The following is a 12,492-nucleotide window of genomic DNA, read 5'->3' as shown; positions in this document are numbered from 1 at the left end:
AAGAGTTCTAGATGAAATAAAGAAATCTAACATGAATGACCAAAACAGTCACAGGCCCTTGATCAACTGCCAGACTTGAGCCACTTTACAATCACAGAAACCATTGAATGAAAGGGAGGTTGGGTTCCAGAGGGAAGGACCCTGCTATACTGCACAAAAATTTGCACTTTTAATCTTCCTCCAAATTTTACCAAAGGGGCCTATAGCCTTTTACCAGTTGATTCTGCACTGGGATCAGGAAAATGATCAGACTGTTCAGAGATTATTGGATATTGGCTCTGAACTGAAACTAATTCCAGGAGACCCAAAACACGACTATCGTCCACCAGTCAGAATAGGAGCTTACAGAAGTCAAGTAATCTGGAGTTTTAGTTCAAGCCCATCTTATAGTGGACCCTGTGAGTCCCTGAACCCATACTATGGTTATTTCTCTAGTCACAGAATGTGTAATTGGAAGATGGTCTCAGCAACTAATAAAATCCCTACACTAGTTCCCTGACCTGTGAAATAAGGGTGATTATAGTAGGAAATGCCAAGTGGAAGCCACTACAACAGCCCCTAGTACAAAAATAGTAAACCTGAAGCAATAACAGTCTTGGAGGGATTGCAGAGATTGATGCCACCATTAAAGATTTGAAATAATCAAGATGGTGATTCCCACCACATCTTCATTAAACTCACTTATCTGACTTGTGATTAAAACAGATGGATCTTGGAGAATGACAACCAAGACACAACCAGGTGGTGACTCCAGTTGTTTCATATATGCTTCATTGCTTGAGTAAATTAATACATCCTCTGGTACCTGGTAGGCAGCTATTGATCTGGCAAATGCCTTTTTCGTCACCCCTGTCTATAAAGCCCAGTAGAATCTATCTGCTTTCAGTTCGCAAGGCCAGTACTACATCTTCACTGCCCTACCTCAGAGGTAGATCAGCTCTCTGGCCCCATGTCATAACTGAAGTCTACAGGGTCCTTGATCACCCTTCCCTTCCACATGACACCACACTGGTCCATGCCATGGATACACTTAGGCTGTTTAGACCCAATGAGCAAGCAGCAGCATCTACCCTAGGAACAACAGTAAGATGTTTTGTGTGTCAGAGGTTGGGAAAGAATTTGCACAAAAATGCAGGGGCCTTTTGTCTCAGTAAAATTTCTAAAGGTGCAGTGGGGTATGCTGAGATATCCTTTGTAATGTTTAGTATAAGTTGTTACACCTGACCCCTCCTAAAACTGAGAGGCACAATGCCCAGGGGACATCTTTGGATCTTGGAAACTCTATATTCCTCATTTGGGTATGTTACTTTGGCTCATTTACTGAGTAAACAGAATAGTTGCTAGTTTTGAGTCAGACCCAGAACAAAAGAAAAGTGCTACAACAGGTCCAGGTTGCTGTGCCAGCTGCTCTGTCACTTGGGCTACTTGATCCAGTAGATCCAATGGTGCTGGAAGTGGCAGCGGCAGGTAGGGATGCTGTGTGGAGCCTTGCACAGGCCCCTGGATGTGAATCTCAGTGCAGGCCCTGAGGGTTGAGAGCACAGCGCTGCTATCCTCTGCAGGTTACTCTCCTTATGAGAAACAGCATTTGCCCTGCTACTGGGCCTTAATAGAGACTACCAAGTTACCATGCAACCTGAGCTGCCCATCACTAAGCAGGTGTTGTTTGGGAGCCGGCACTGTGGCATAAAAGGTTAAGCCTCCACCTGCAGTGCTGGCATCCCATATGGGCACTGGTTCAAGTCCCGGATGCCCCACTTCCAATCCAGCTCTCTGCTAATGCACCTGGGAAAGCAGTGGAGGATGGCCCAACTGCTTGGGCCCCTGCACCCATGAGGGAGACCTGGAGGAAGCTCCTGGCTTTAGCCTAGCCCAGCCCCAGCCATTACAGCAGAGTGAGTCAGTAGATGGAAGATATTCTCTCTTCCCTTTTCTCTGTATCTCTGCTTTTCAAATAAATTTTTTAAAAGTGGGTGTTGTCTGACCCACTATGCCATAAACTTAGGTGTACAGAGCAGCATCCACAACCAGAGGTAATATAACGTAAGACTGGGCTCAAGCAGGTCCTGAAGGCACAAGTAAGTTCGATGAGAAAACTGATGCTCATAGACCCCCACACCTGCCGCACTGTCTTCTCTCCCAGCCCGAACCACTGGCTTCCCAGGGAGTTCCCTATGGTCAGTAGACAGAGGAAGAGATGATTTGGGCCCGCTTTACAGATGGTTCTTCACGATGTCCAGGTGCCACGCGAAAGTCAACAGCTACAGCACCACAGGCCTGCTCTGAGACATCCCTGCGGGACAGTAGTGAAATGAGATCTTCTCAGTAGGTAGAACTTTGAGGAGTTCACATGGTTGGTCATTTTTGCTTAGGAGAAATGGTTAAACATAATTGTATATTGATTCATGGATTATGGCCAATGGTTTGGGTGGATGAGGAGGGACCTAGAAAGAACATGATTGGAAAATTGGTGACGAATAGGTCTAAGGAAAAAGTATGAGGATACACCTCTGAGTGGGAGGAAAACAAAAATTCTTGTGCTCTATGTGGATGTCCATCACTGCCATCAACAGGAGGATTTTAATAAATCAATAAATCAAGTGCAGCAGTGGCTGCCTGGCATAGTGGCTAGGATGCTGCTTGGGATGCCTGCACCCCATATTAGAGTCCCAGCCCCACTCCCAATTCCAGCTTCCTGCTAATGCACACCTTGGAAGGCAGTAGGTGATGACTCAAGTGGTTGGGTCCCCGTCACCCACTTAGGAGACCTGGATTGAGTTACCAGGCTCCTGGCTTCTGCCTCACCCAGCCCTGCCACTGAAGGCATTTGGACAGTGAACCAGCAGATGGAAGATCTCTTTGTGTCTGTCTGTGTGACTTCCTTATCATTAAATATTTATTTATCTTTAAAGGCAATGAGACAGCGAGATAGAAAAAAAAAAAAGACCCAGAAAGAGAGCTCTCCAATCCTTTGGTTCACTCCCCAAATATCTACAAAAGCTAGGCTGGAACAGGCCAAATCCAAAACCCAGGAACTTAATCCAGGTCTCACATGGATGACAATAATTCAAGCCATCACCTGCTGCCTCCCAAGGCACACATTAGCAGGAAGCTAGAATCAAGAGTAGGGCTGGAATTTAAACCAAGTCACTGCAATATGGGATGTGGGTATTGCACATGGCATCTTAACAGCCATGCCAAACACCTTCCCCTTTCAAATAAATGAATAAGAATTAAAAATAACCAAGTGGAGAAGATGACCCATTCTGTGGGTCTATTCCTAGCTACTCCTATCATTGTTCATTGGGCTTATGAACAAAAAACAGCCATGGTGACAGAGACGACAGTTATGCATGGGCTCAGCAACATGGACTTCCACTCACCAAGGCCAATCTGGCTACAGCGACAGCAAAGTGCAAAATCTGCCAACAGCAGAGACTGATACCGAGTCTCGGATATGGCACCATTGCCAAGGGTGATCAGCCAGCTACCTGGTGGCAGGTTGATTACACTGGATTGCTTCCAATACAGAAGGGGCAGCACCTTGTTCTTATTGGAGTAGACAGTTAACTCTGGATGTGGATTTGCTTTCCCTGCATCCACTGCTTCTGCCAAAACTGCCATCTGTGGACTTACAAAACTCCTTACCCAGCCTCATGATGCTGCACACAGCATTGCTTCCGACTAAGGAATTCATCTCACAGCCAAAGAAGTGTAGCAGTGGGCCCATGCTCATGGAATTTGCTGATCTTACCTCATTTCCCATCATCCTGAAGTGGCCAGCTTGAGAAAACTGTGAAACTGCCAGTTGAAGGCCCAGTTACAGTGCTAATGAGGCAGCAATACTTTTCTGAGCTGGGACAATGTACCCCAGGAAGGGGATTCCAAAAGTTCACAGAAAATGGAATTAAAAGTTTGTTTTCATGCCAAATTTTAAATCCATGCATACAAAGGATGTTCAAAGAATTCACAGAAGGAGCATATAAGAAAATGCACAGATTAAGATTTGGGGCATGAAAATAAACACCTTTGTAAAAAGGATTTGAAAGACACAGCAACAGAGAGGAAGAGAGAGTGCGAGAGAGCATTCTTCCATCCACAGGTTTACTCCCCAAAAGTCCACAACCTCCAGGGCTGGGCCGGGCTGTAGCCAGGATCCAAGAACCCCATCTGGGTCTCCCCATGGATGAAAAGGGCCCAAGTACTTGGACCATTATTCATCCCCTTCCCAGGCACATTAGCAGGAAGCTGGATCAGAAGGAGAGCATCCAGAACTTAAACCAGAACTTATATGGGATGCCAGCATTTCAAATAGTGGCTTAACCTGCTACTCCACAATGCCAGACCCAAATTTATATTTGAATATGCTGCTCTGTTCTTTTAGCAAGGATTCATGGTTCCAGGAATCCAGGAGTAGAAATGGAAATGGCAGCATTCATTAGTCCTAGTGACCCACTAGCAAGTCTTGCTTCCAGTCCCTGAGACCTTGTGTTTGCTGGCCCAAAGATCTCACGGCAAAGATTCCACTGAAATGGAAGCTAAGATTGCCACCTGGCCATTTGGGGTTTCTCAGGCCTTTGAATACACAGGCAAGGAAGGTAGTTACTATACTGACTAGGGTGACTGATCCTGAATAACAATGAGACACGGGACTATTATTCCATGATGGGGATAAGGAGGAGTATGTATATAATACAGGAGACCCCACAAGCATATTACCATGCCCTGTGATTAAAGCAAAGGAAAAGCTAGAACAACCCAATTCAAGCACAACTAACAGTACCCCAGATTCTGCAGGGTGAAAGGTTGGATAATTCTACAAAGCAAATAACTACAACCAGCTGAGGTGCTTGCTGAGGGCAAGGGAAATATCAAACTGGTTGTAGGGGAAGGTATTTATACATACCACCTATGACCGCAAGACCTACTTGCAGAAATTATGACTAACTTTTTAAAGTTTATTTTGAGAGAGTGACAGAGAAAGAGGCAGGGATGGGGGTGGAGACAAAGCTCCCATCCATTGGCAATGGCAAATTTGTTGCCATTCAATTGTTGCCATTCAATTTGGCAAATTTGGGCCAGGGCAAATTTGAGAGCCAAAAATTCAATCCAGGTCTCCCATGTGAGTGGCAGGAGCCCATTTACTTGAGCCATCACCACTGCCTCCCACGGTCTACATTAGCAGGAAGCTGGAATCAGGAGTGGAGCTGGGAATCAAACCCAAGTACTCTGATATGCAGCACAGGTGTCTTAACTGCTAGGTTAAAGCCCACCTGCTTCTGATTCCAGCTTCTTGATAATGCACACCCTGGGAAGCAGCAGATGATGGATCAGGTACTAGGGTCATTGCCACCCACTTGAGAGACTCAGATTGAGTTCCAGGTCCTGGCTTCAGCCTGGCCCAGCCCCAGCTGTTGTAAGCATTTAGGGGAGTAGGAAGTGAACCAGCAAATGAACCCCCCATGTCTGCCTTTCAAATATAAATTTTTTGAAAAGTTGATGCCAAAAGATATACTCAGTAAAGTTGAAATATCAGTTGCAAATGATAGCCCATGAGAAAGTTTAGTCTAGGGGTCGGTGTTAACTTGCCACATGTGACACCAGCATCCCATACTGGTGCCAGATCAAGTCTCAGCTGCTGCACTTCCAGTCCGGCTCCCTGCTTATGTGGAGGGGGAAAGCAGCAAACGATGGCCCAAGTGCTTGCGCCCCTGCACCCAGGTAGGAGACCCAGGTGAAGTTTCTGGCTCCTGGCTTCAGCCTGATCCAGCCCTGGCCATTGCAGCCTTTTAGGGAGTGAATCAATGGATAGAGGAGATTCTCTCTCTCCCTCTCCCTCTGTTAATCTGCCTTTCAAATAAATTTAAATTTTTTTTAAAAAAGCAGGAATATTGGACATAAAGAATGTAAGGGAAGGTTGCTACTGTGGCATACCAGGTAAAGCTGCCACCTACCGTGCCAGCATCCCATATGGGCACCAGTTCCTGTCTTGGCTGCTCTACTCCCTCTCCAGCTCTCTGCAATGGCCTGCGAAAGTAGTAGAGAATGGCCCAAGTCCTCGGGCCCCTGCACCCGCATGGGAAACCCGGAAGAAGCTCCTGGCTCCAGACTAGGCCAGCTCCGGCTGTGGCATCCATTCGGGGAGTGAACCAGAGGATGGAAGTGTTAGGGTCGAGAAACGTCCACCACCCCATGAACAACTCCAAGAGACCTCTCATGCAATTAGCAAGGGGTTTATGAACCAGCAAGCTGGTGTTCTCTGAACACGAAGGAACAGAGCCGCCCCGAGAAGTCAAAGGTGAGGGTTTTTATAGGGTTTTCAGAGACATTCCACATGGCACCGTTTAGCGAATCACCTCACATCGGGGGAAATTAGCAAATTAACTCACATCACAGGAAACTCAAAACACGTGCAGGGAATTCAAAGGCTCTCAGTAGCAGGAACGACAGGTGAGGCAAGGGTTACACAGCTTTGGCCCCTCATCCTCACACAGGTGAAAGATAAGGCACCGAAACTATACAAACCCCGCCCCACGGGGTTTCAGTTTTGAAAGGAGGTTTAGGCCTGCAATTTTAATTCTTTCATTCCCCTCTTCATTTTGTGAAGATCTCTAATGTTAGAGATCATCCGTTTCTACATCCTTGAGAGTTGTTTACTGCTGTCGGATGATCATGAGTTCAGAACAACTAAGGGTCCAGCTAAGGTCTACAGCAGCGTAGTAAGCCAAGGGGATTGGGTCAAACCAACCTTGTTGTGCTTCCCTCTCCCGCTCTCGTTCCTCCAGCCGTTTACTGAGTTTGGCCATGGAGCCTCTAACAACCCCGCTACGGTCGGCATAAAAACAACATTCCTCTTTTAGGGCTGCACATAACCCCCCCGCTTCCTTAGCAACTGGGGGGCATGGGGATTACCGAGGGTCGGGGGAAGAGTCCACAGTCCTACCATCCACACAGCGAACACGAATAGGAGGGTTTTCAGTCCTTTCCAGTTGCCACTCCAGCCCTGGAGGTGGTGCAGGTTTTCAGTTGGTGATGCCGCCCACTCTTACAGCCGTCGGGGGTCGTGAGAAGCACCACACAGGGGCCCCTCCAGTGCGGCTCCAGACTGTGCGTGCGATGTCTCCCCACGTAGGCAGAGTCTCCAACCTGGAAGCAATGCGGCACAGACACCTCTCCCAGTTGATACAGCTGTCACCAGACGAATAGGCGGGTCTGATCCTCATTGGTTGACCTTTAGGCACCCGCAGGGACCTTGACAAGGACTTTCTTCCCCGGAAGTAGGCCTCATAGGCCTCTCCATTCTCAGAAATATAGGCCTTCCCTCTTTGCGATCCCAAAGCTACCATCCCGACCTTTTGATGATAGGAAAGGGGGCGACGATGAGCCTCTCTGGCTACTTCCTGCTGACTGGGACGCTGTCTACAGGGGCCCGCTGCGGGTATCTTGGGGCTCCGCAGGGACAGGCATATATAGATGGAGAAGCATCTGATTGACTGCCTGGTTGCAGAAGGCCTTTGGTTCGTTCCATTATCACCTGCTGTGGCATTAAAAAATGTCAAAAATACTGCTGAATATACTCCACACCGAACCAATACAATATACTTACCATGAGTTTAGAAAAAATTGAATTCCCACTATTCTAAGCAACCAACCACAGCCCACGATCTATATTCCCCAGCCAGAAGACTTTGAATTCATGCTTGAGCCAAAGCCACCATTAAAACCACTGCCTGACCCTGCATTGGATGCTGATCCCCAACCAATCGCTGCACCCGAATTAGAGCAAACACTTAAACAGGCACTGCAGTATCCTAAGAGTGGCAGAAAATGGGGGGGGGCGGTCTCCAGACCCTTAAAGGGACAGTTAAGAGGCCCAGACCTATCTTTTTTTTTTGACAGGCAGAGTGGACAGTGAGAGAGAGACAGAGAGAGAAAGGTCTTCCTTTGCCGTTGGTTCACCCTCCAATGGACGCCGCTGCAGCCGGCGCACCGCGCTGATCCGATGGCAGGAGCCAGGAGCCAGGTGCTTTTCCTGGTCTCCCATGGGGTGCAGGGCCCAAGCACCTGGGCCATCCTCCACTGCACTCCCTGGCCATAGCAGAGAGCTGGCCTGGAAGAGGGGCAACCGGGACAGAATCCGGTGCCCCGACCGGGACTAGAACCCGGTGTGCCGGCGCCGCAAGGTGGAGGATTAGCCTATTGAGCCACGGCGCCGGCCCAGACCTATCTCTTGATCTAGCCAGTGGTCCTCTACACTGGGAGCTGAGCAATTATGGAGTCTATTCAGGACTATGCCACACAGCTGAAAAGCAGTACTCTTTGACAAAATTCAGCCTTAAACTGGGCTCCAAATTGACTAACACTGGTACATAGTCTTATGCTTCTCATTACCTCTCAGTAGCTATTCCAAATCTTCCACCCCCTTAGTCCCTACTATAAACAGATCTCCATGATAAATTCACCATTTTCACACTCCAAACAAAAAGATGTTTGTTATTTCCTGTTCTGTCCCTTCAACTACCAGAAGCATTTTACGACCTGAAACCTACTTCATTTCAATATCCATCTGACTTTTCTCATGCTAGATTTTTAAGTCTTTAAAGGACAGAATGCACTTGGATTTCACATTTTTACACCTACCAGAACCTTCCCTGTAGTCCTAGGGGAGGTGTGAACCTCCTTGGGGAAGGCACCCTGTTGACTTCCATCACCTAGCTGGCCTGGGAGGAGAACTGGCCAGATGAAGGCAGGTGGCATCTCCAACAGGAAACCCACAGCCCTGCCTGCAGTGTTGCTGACCCCACCCGGCCGTCTCCCCTCAGCGGCGGTGGCCACCCTGGAAGCCAGGCCAAGCGAAGGGTGCCTCAGCCTAGAACCAATAAGATCTGTGGCTCTGACCTGAAGTCCTTCAACTCCAGGGCAGGTCCATTTCCAACTCTTGGCCGGCAGAGCTGCCAGGGCTCTTCACAAGCCAATTTCCACTGAAGTCCAGGCTTGAAAGCCACTGCAGTGAACTGGCCTGTTGGGTCTCCTTGAGGGCAGATCACTTGTACAGAGCAGCCATTAATAGGCCTGCCACCCATTGCTTCTGATGCCTAGCTTTCTTTTCCTCCTGGTTTTTGTTAAAGCAGACCAGAGGATGCAAGTCAAGGGGGTGCCAGTCCCAGATCACTTACTGACAATAAAGTAGTTTCAATCATTAGATAACAAGTATAGCAGTGTCAATACCATCTTTTTAAACTAACTTTAATTTACCAATTGATTCGAATTACTTTCTGCTCTTAGTAACCTCAGCTAACCATACTTTCAGTTGGTACCTATAATACATTATTGGCTTCATCTGTTTACATAGTCATCCCAAAATACTGAGAAGTGGCTGGAGAAAGTCCATCAGAACCTGTGAAAGGACAGCTAAGCACAGAACCAACAACACTTTAGTTTTATGCCAATATTTGCACACATAAGGCACATGTGTACTTTTCCCATCAACCAAAGCAGAAATTACATTGCCAAGCGTAGAAAGATTTTTGTAACTTCCTTTCAGCGCTGTCCAGTAGCTCTAGTTTTTGCTTGTCTTTCTGAACCAGTAAGATCTACAAGGTGGAGCTTCCCCATCCTGACATGCATGTTACCATCGATACCTTTGTCACTGCATTCTAACAGGAACTATGTCCATTCATTAGTTGCACCAACAGAACGATTTTTGTGGCCTAAAGTCATAATCCTGTCCATATCAGCATTGTTTACAACATAAGCTGATAAATCTGATATAAACTCCCACATCAGGTCTTTAACCTCTAACCTCTGTGTCTGATCCTTGCCCAAAAGGTATTTCCAAATAAGAAACTCAAACCAAAAACCTTGTGTCACCCTCTGCCTTTGCAATATGACCAAACATGAATTGGGAATGATTCCTCTAAGTTCAGGAACAGTTCGAACACCTTCCATGGTGAAAGTTTTGCCTGTTCCAGTTTGACCAATAGCTAAATTGGAAAACAGAATCATTCCCACCAAAAATTGTAATCAAGCAAAGCTAAGCACCCACAGACCACACTTCAAAATGAACTTTAGAAAACACATGTACAATTCCGTGTTTTAGGGAAACATGAAACAAGAGCAGCAAAGGAAGTACACTTGAATTCAAAATGAAAACAAGTCCAGATGAAACACAGCGTCACCTTTAAGAACAGTGTGCTTTCTGATATTCTGGAAGCAGCAAATCTGATAACTAAGAAAAGTTAAGATAAAACTGGGGATGACAATATACTTTCAGTTGCCATGTTTAAAATTACACTCAAGAGGCACTTGCTTACTTCCTTCTACCATAATTTCCTGACTCAATGTATTCCAAAACCATATTCTTCCATTTCTTTCTGAAACTGACAGAGCAAAGCATCCTTTAGTTCTTAATTCTAGCTTAATGTCCACACACACTCTTCAACTTACATGAAACATTCCATCATTTACATTCCAGTCTAGAGTAAACTAGCCATCAGGATGAAGTCAATCTTACAGACTTTGTCCTTTCTTTATTCAAAATAACTCTTCCCTTTTAACCTTCCTTACCAAATGCACATTTCTATAACATTTTTAAGATTTAGCATGCTGAGTACAATAAATCCTTGAGTACTGATTACCCAGAAATCTGTTAAAATAAATTGCACAGCAAGTAATTTTCAGAGGTGGTGGTGGTGCTGTCGGCGGGGCGGGCGTCTTTACGGGAAGCACAACAGCCGACGCTGAAGCCTGATCGTGATGGGGAGCGGGGAGCTCAGCGTGCTCCACCAACACTGAAGCCTGAGAAGAAGTGGGCGGTAGGAAGGGCCTTACCCAATCAGGTAAGGTTTCAGGACATCCCACGCCATCCACCTCCACTCATGCCACCTAATCCATCAGGAGTACCATATCCTCTACTGTAATTGTTCCCCATTCCCATTCTTCCAACAGATCCATATCCTCCCTGATTATCCATTCCATCTCTGCCATAGCCTCCCATTCCCAAACCTCCCATTCCAGAGCCACCGCCAGGAGTAGAATAACCAACTCAAACAACACAATATACAGGAACAGAGAGATAGAGAAGGAGATCAACATGCATCCACCGGTCATGACAGTTGTGCTGGCAATACAAATGCAGATTTCAAATCTACCAGATGGGAACCGCAGGCATCCCCAGGGAGCTGCAAGCGCCCTGACAATACAGACGCAGACCTAGAATCTACCCGACGGAAGCCAGTCGGGAAAGGCTCACGCACCTTCCCAACTCTGGGCGTCCCCAGTCTTCCTTTTCCACCCCCGGGGCGTCCCCCATGGCCATGGCCATGGCCTGTGGCCTCCGGGCACGTCTGCCGGCCACAGTTGGGGAGGGCTCATGCACCTTCCCGACAGCCACTACCAGCCCAAACAACCTGAAAACCTGAGTCAGGGAGAGCTCACGCTCGTGCCCGACAGCTGCAGCCTCCGAACAGAACAGACGTACACATACACTAATAACAGAACAGACGTAAAACACACTAATAGGCCCCTTTTCTTACCCTGAGAGATATCCGTTGGAGGTGTCCACAGGCAGCAGACCAAATCTCGCTGGGGCCTCCAAATGTTAGGGTCAAGAAACGTCCACCATCCCATGAACAACTCCAAGAGACCTCTCATGCAATTAGCAAGGGGTTTATTGAACCAGCATGCTGGTGTTCTCTGAACACGAAGGAACAGAGCCACCCCGAGAAGTCAAAGGTCAGGGTTTTTATAGGGTTTTCAGAGACATTCCACATGGTACCATTTAGCGAATCACCTCACATCACGGGGAAATCATTAGCAAATTAACTCACATCGCAGGAAACTCAAAACACGTGTGGGGAATTCAAAGGATCTCAGTAGCGGGAACGACAGGTGAGGCAAGGGTTACACAGCTTTGGCCCCTCATCCTCACACAGGTGAAAGATAAGGTACCGAAACTATACAAACCCCGCCCCACGGGGTTTCAGCTTTGAAAGGAGGTTTAGGCCTGCAATTTTAATTCTTTCAGAAGACCTCTTTCTCTCTATCTGCTTCTGTCTCTTTGTAACTCTGCTTTTCAAATAACTAAGTAAATATTAAAAAAAAAATAATGTAAGGGGGCCAACGCCATGGCATAGGCGGTTAAGCTGCTGCCTGCAATACCAGCATCTCATATGGGCCCTGGTTCAAGTCCCAGCTGTTCCACTTCTAATCCAGCTCTCTGCTAATGCTCCTGGGAAAAAAAAATGGAAGATGGCCCAAGTTCTTGGGCCCCTGCCACCCATGTGCAAGACCTGGAAGAAACTCCTGTCTCCTGGCTTTGGGTAGTGAACCAGTAGGTGGAAGATATCCTCTCCCCTCTCCCCTCTCCCCTCTCCCCTCTCCCCTCTCCCCTCTCCCCTCTCCCCTCTCCCCTCTCCCCTCTCCCCTCTCCCCTCTCCCCTCTCCCCTCTCCCCTCTCCCCTCTCCCCTCTCCCCTCTCCCCTCTCCCCTCTC

The 12,492-nt window shown here is 47.4% G+C and overlaps 1 protein-coding gene across 3 annotated transcripts in view; it reads right to left on the bottom strand.

Moving 5' to 3' along the window:
* Positions 1 to 12,007, bottom strand: part of ZNF157 (zinc finger protein 157) — a 36,964-nt gene extending 24,957 nt beyond the window's left edge. Inside the window, exons 1-2 of one of the 3 annotated variants that reach the window (XM_089324450.1) lie at positions 11,535 to 12,007; positions 6,913 to 7,188 (exon numbers count right to left, since the gene is read on the bottom strand). The gene's annotated coding sequence lies outside the window, so the exon portion shown is untranslated. The remainder of the gene's footprint in view (positions 1 to 6,912; positions 7,189 to 11,534) is intronic. The other 2 variants (XM_089324449.1, XM_089324448.1) reach the window with 2 other exon arrangements.
* Between the last annotated feature and the right edge of the window lie 485 nt (positions 12,008 to 12,492).

This window comes from Oryctolagus cuniculus, chromosome X, assembly GCF_051225735.1.
Source record: "Oryctolagus cuniculus isolate XC-2025 breed Fujian yellow rabbit chromosome X, ASM5122573v1, whole genome shotgun sequence".
NCBI lineage: Eukaryota > Metazoa > Chordata > Mammalia > Lagomorpha > Leporidae > Oryctolagus > Oryctolagus cuniculus.
This window is presented reverse-complemented; position numbering and strand designations above follow the sequence as displayed.